This window comes from Arachis ipaensis, chromosome B4 (genome assembly GCF_059453495.1).
Source record: "Arachis ipaensis isolate K30076 ecotype BB chromosome B4, ASM5945349v1, whole genome shotgun sequence".
Taxonomy (NCBI): domain Eukaryota; kingdom Viridiplantae; phylum Streptophyta; class Magnoliopsida; order Fabales; family Fabaceae; genus Arachis; species Arachis ipaensis.
The window spans coordinates 45137170-45143288 of NC_142439.1; the positions used below are offsets into that span (position 1 = coordinate 45137170).

The following is a 6119-nucleotide window of genomic DNA, read 5'->3' on the forward strand; positions in this document are numbered from 1 at the left end:
TTTTGAATATTTCTACCATTTTGGGGTCAGGTTCCAGCTGCTTCCTGGGCTTCCTTGCAAGTTGTGGAAATGGAATGGGAGTAGTGTTTTCTATAGTATCTGCGCCTTTTGGTGCTTCCTCCTGTGGTTGAGCTATTTCTTCTTCAGCTATGTCCTGTATGTTCTCTTCCTCTTCAACATCTTCTATTTCTACTACCTCTTCAGCTGAGGTGTGTTCTGGTGGGCTTGGTTCCTCCTGACTCCTCTCCTGCAGTGTGGTTCCCGACCTTAGGGTGATGGAATTAATGCCTCCCTTTGGATTGGGTAATGGTTGAGAGGGGATTCCAGTGGAGCTTGAAGGTTGGTTACTGGAATTTTGCGTTGATCCAAGCTGTGACATAAGAGCTTGCAAAGTAGAGGTGAGACCATTCAGACTGGCGTTAATATTATACATGTTATTTTCCATGGTCTGTTGTCTTCGCTCAAAAGATTGTAGTAGCTCTTCATTAGGAGATAAAGAAGAATGAGTAAATTGGGATGTCTGCTGTTGATTGTTTTGTGGTCCTTGGTTTTTCCTCAGGTGAGGTGCTCTATAAGGTTGATTCTGCTGCCTGTTGTTGTTATTATTCCTCCTCTAATTTTCCTGATTATCTCTGCCTCCTCTGTTATTGTTGTCCCTCCAATTCTGGTTAGAATTGTCCTGCCATCCATGGTTATTATTTCCACTTTGATTGTACCCTTGGTTGGGGCGGTCATAGAAGTTATGAGTGGATGCCACCATGTTGTCTTCTTGTTGGAGCTGCGGGCATTCATCAGTGTAATGGCTGTAATCAGCACAGATTCTGCAAATTCTTTGCGGGACTAGTTGTTGGTTTTGCTGTGGTGGAGGAGCTTGCTGAGCTTGCTGTTGATTCAATTGCATCTGCTTCAGCAAGTTGGTCATCTCGCATATACTCTTAGCTAGAGCAGCAGTCTCTCTATTAGAGGATACTTCTGCAACGGCTTTTGAACGGCCTTGCTTTTGCTTGTGGTTCCTAGAAGATTCAGCTAAATCACTGATCAATTGCCAAACCTCATCGGTGGTTTTGTACTTCTTCATAGACCCATTGCTAGCACTTTCCAATGTGGTCTTATCTTGGGGCCTCATGCCCTGTGTGATATAGCTAAGTAACACTATCTTGTCAATCCTGTGGTGGGGGCATGCTTCCAGAAGATTATTGAAGCGCTCCTAGTATTCAAAGAGAGTTTCATTGTCATCCTGAACAATTGTGGAAATATCCTTCTTCAGTTTATCAGTAACTTCAGATGGAAAGAATTTTTCCAAAAACTCCTTTCTGAGTGTATCCCAGTTGGATACATTTGCCAGAGGTTGATTGTAGTACCACTCTCTTGCTTTTCCCTCGAGAGAAAACGGGAAAGCGTTAAGCAAAATTGAAGTTTCATCAGTACCATCACGCCTGACAGTAGAACAGGCTGCCTGGAAATCTCTCAAGTGCTTGATAGGCTCTTGAGCAGGTAGGCCATGAAACTTGGGCATCAAATTTAGCAGTGCGGTCTTTATTTTAAAATCTGTAGCTACCGCTGGATGATGCGCTTGAAACGGTTGCATTGTAAAATCAGGGGCTCCTTCCTCCTAGATGGTAACTCTCCTAGCTGCCATGTCTTCTGCACGTAAAACAACCAAATTAGTAGAACGGGGGCTGGTTTCTTCCTCAAGTTCACTCTCAGATCTGACCTCAGAGCGGACTAACCGACGCTGTTCTCGTCTTATTCGTGAAATACTCCTTTCAATTTCAGGATCGAATATTAGCAAGCGCGGATCAGGAAGTGAACGCGTCATTTGTCGGAAGAAACATGCAGCTCATAGTAGCAAAATAAAATAAAATGCAAATAAATAAATTCTAATTAATAACTTTAGCACTCTATTGCAACTCCCCGGCAACGGCGCCAAAAATTGATGAGGCACAGAAGTTAGTGAATTAGAAATGATTAAAATAGTTACGTTGCAAGTATAGTTCTTAACTCACCGAAAATCTGCCTATCAATTTAGAAACATGTCACAGAAAGTTTAAACTAAAAATTACTGGGAGTTGGAGTCCCAGGTCGTCTCCCAACGAGTTACAGAAAAGTGTGCTATTTTATTAATTAGATGTTCCAAGAAATTGAGTTAAGTAGAGGGAAAATTAAAAAAAAAGAGGAAATTTAAATAATATGAATAAACGCCTTGACTGGGAGTTGATTAGTTGGAATCTCTATTGTTGATAGGATGATTTCAAGATTAATTTATAATTAATGGTTGTTCTGTTTAGGAATGCTAGGTAAAGGAATGCTAGATCTATTCACGGGTTGCAACCCACTTAGTTCAAAGGGATTGGTGTTAGTGATTAGATAACAATCCAACAGTTAATCCAATTACAATTTTTATTTCAATCCTTCCAACTCAAGAGTTTCCTTCAATCAACTCCCCATCAAGTGAGGGAACTACTCACTCATTGCAAATAATAAATCCATAACACATGAAAGGGAATTAAAAGAAGCCATGATTATTGGAATGGAAAATAAATTAAAATGGGAGAAATAATCCTTGTATGAAATAATCATGAAAATATTCAAATAACAAAATTGAACAAAACAAAGAACATGGAAGAATAAAACCAAGTTAAGAGAGCGAACTAGAATGACGAAGTCTTGATGAGGAAAATAACTCTTCTCAATGTTCCAATGCTAAGATCAATTGAAAATTAAATTTCTAAAAACCTAGAGAAAAAAACCTAGAGGAGGAAAAACTAGATATAAAACTGTCAACTGTGTAGAATGAATGCTGTCCTTTGTTTCTGCATATTCTCTTGCTCTAATCTGCTGTTCCGGGCTGAAAACTGGGTCGAAATAAGGTCCAAAATCGCCCCCAGTGAAGTCTGCAGATTATGCAGATCGCACATGTCACGCGATCGCGTCATCCATGCGGACGCGTCATTCGCGCTTTTCCTTGCCACACGTTCGCGTCATCCACGCTACCGCGTCGCCTGAGCTTTTCCAATCCGCGCAGCTACGTGAGTCATGCGGTCGCGTCACTGCGATTTGCTCTCCTTCGCACGGTCGCGTGAGCCATGCGACCGCGTCACTTCTCGCTGGTTAACTCCTCAAATTCTTGTGTTCCTTCCATTTTTGCTAGCTTTCTTTCCAATCTCCAACTCATTCATGCCCTATAAAGTCTGAAACATTCAACACACAGATCACGGCATCGAATGGAATAAAAGAGAATTAAAAATACATAATTAAAGTCTCTAGGAAGCAGTTTTCAAACATGTTATAAATTCAGGAAGGAATTATAATTTCATGCTAATTTAATGAATAAGTGGGTAAGGATCATGATAAAACCACACAATTAAACACAATATAAACCATAAAATAGTGGTTTATCACCGCCCTCACTAAGGTGGACCCGTTCCTTAATCTCCTTGTTCTTATTTTCCTATTTTTTGTTTACTATGCTTTATGTTTTATTTATGTTTGTGTCTTTACTATATGATCATTAGTGTTTAAGTTTCTATGTCTTAAAGCTACGAATGTCCTATGAATCCATCACCTCTCTTAAATGAAAACTGTTTTAATTACAAAAGAACAAGAAGTACATGGTTTCGAATTCATCCTTGAAACTAGTTTAATTATTTTGATGTGGTGACAATACTTTTTGTTTTCTGAATGAATGCTTGAACAGTGCATATGTCTTTCATATTGTTGTTTATGAATGTTAAATATGTTGGCTCTTGAAAGAATGATGAAAAAGGAGAAATGTTATTGATAATCTGAAAAATCATAAAAATTGATTCTTGAAGCAAGAAAAAGCAGTGAATACAAAAGCTTGCAGAAAAAAATAAAAAAGAAAAAAATAGCGAAAAAAAAGAAAGAAAAAGAAAAAGCAAGCAGAAAAAGCCAAAAGCTCTTAAAACCAAAAGGCAAGAGCAAAAAGCCAATAGCCCTTAAAACCAAAATGCAAGGGTAGTAAAAAGGATCCAAGGCTTTGAGCATCAATGGATAGGAGGGCCTAAAGGAATAAAATCATGGCCTAAGCGGCTAAACCAAGCTGTCCCTAACCATGTGCTTGTGGCGTGAAGGTGTCAAGTGAAAACTTGAGACTGAGCGGTTAAAGTCAAGGTCCAAAGCAAAAAAAGGGTGTGCTTAAGAACCCTGGACACCTCTAATTGGGGACTCTAGCAAACCTGATTCACAATCTGAAAAGGTTCACCCAGTTATCTGTCTGTGGCATTTATGTATCCGGTGGTAATACTGGAAAACAAAGTGCTTAGGGCCACGGCCAAGACTCATAAAGTAGCTGTATTCAAGAATCAACATACTGAACTAGGAGAATCAATAACATTATCTAAATTCTAAGTTCCTATAGTTGCCAATCATTCTGAACTTCAAAGGATAAGGTGAGATGCCAAAACTATTCAAGAGGCAAAAAGCTACTAGTCCCGCTCATCTGATTAGAGCTAAGTTTCATTGATATTTTTGAATTTGTAGTATATTCTCTTCTTTTTATCCTATTTGATTTTTAGTTGCTTGGGGACAAGCAACAATTTAAGTTTGGTGTTGTGATGAGCGGATAATTTATACAATTTTTGGCATTATTTTTACATAGGTTTTAGTATGATTTGATTAGTTTTTAGTATATTTTTATTAGTTTTTAAATAAAAATCACATTTCTGGATTTTACTATGAGTTTTTGTGTTTTTTTGTGATTTTAGATAATTTCTGGCTGAAATTGAGGGACTTGAGCAAAAATCAGATTCAGAGGTTGAAGAAGGACTGCAGATGCTGTTGGATTCTGACCTCCCTGCATTCAAAATGGATTTTCTGGAGCTACAGAAGTCCAAATGGTGTGCTCTTAATTGTGTTGGAAATTAGACATCGAGGGATTTTCAGCAATATATAATAGTTCATACTTTGTTCGAGTTTAGACGACGCAAACTGGCGTTCAACGCCAGCTCTCTGCCTTATTCTGGAGTTAAACGCCAGAAACAGGTTGCAAAGCAGAGTTAAATGCCAAAAACAGGTTACAAACTGGCGTTCAACTCCAAGGAAGACCTCTACACGTGAAAGCTTCAATACTCAGCCCAAGCACACACCAAGTGGGCCCCGGAAGTAGATTTCTGCATCATTTACTCATTTCTGTAAACCCTGGTTACTAGTTTAGTATAAAAAATATTTTTAGTGACTTATTTCACATCTCTGGAACACATTATGTAACTTTTACGTTCTAGACCTCCATGGGAGGCTGGCCACTTGGCCATGTCTATCCTATTATCACTTATGTATTTTCAACGGTAGAGTTTCTATACACCATAGATTAAGGTGTGGAGCTCTGCTGTTCCTCATAAATTAATGCAAAGTACTATTGTTTCTCTATTCAATTCAAGCCTATTTCTTATCTAAGATATACACTTGTTCTTCAACCTGAGGAAGGTGATGATCCGTGACACTCATCATCATTCTCACCTATGAACGCGTGCCTGACAACCACTTCCGTTCTACTTGCAATAGCTTAAGTGCATATCTCTTAGCCTCCTGGTTCAGGACGCATGGTTGCCTCGCCTGACAACCGAGCCTTCCATTCCATGAGATCAGAGTCTTCGTGGTATAGGCTAGAATTATTGGCGGTCATTCTTAAGATCCGAAAAGTCTAAACCTTGTCTATGGTATTCCGAGTAGGATCCGGGAAGGGATGGCTGTGACGAGCTTCAAACTCGTGAGTGCTGGGCGTAGTGACAGACGCAAAAGGATTACTGAATCCTATTCCAGTATGATCGAGAACCGACAGATGAATAGCCGTGCAGTGACAGCGCATTTTGGACCATTTTCACTGTGAGGATGGGATGTAGCCATTGACGACGGTGATGCCCTCCCTAATGCTTGCCATGGAAAGGAGTAGGAATGATTGGATAAAGACAGCAGGAAAGTAGAGGTTCAGGAGGAACAAAAGCATCTCTATACGCTTATCTGAAATTCTCACTAATGAATTACATAAGTATTTCTATCCTATTTTACGTTTTGTTTATCTTTTAATTATTAAAACTCTATAACCATTTGAATCTGCCTGACTGATATTTACAAGGTGACCATAGCTTGCTTCAAGCCGA

The 6119-nt window shown here is 39.2% G+C and overlaps 1 non-coding gene across 1 annotated transcript; it reads left to right on the plus strand.

Annotated features, from left to right (window-relative positions):
* Window positions 1-1163: 1163 nt before the first annotated feature.
* On the plus strand, window positions 1164-1270 carry LOC148567394 (small nucleolar RNA R71). The gene has a single exon (XR_015882538.1). It is a non-coding gene; the product is annotated as a small nucleolar RNA R71 (small nucleolar RNA).
* The last annotated feature ends 4849 nt before the right edge of the window (window positions 1271-6119 follow it).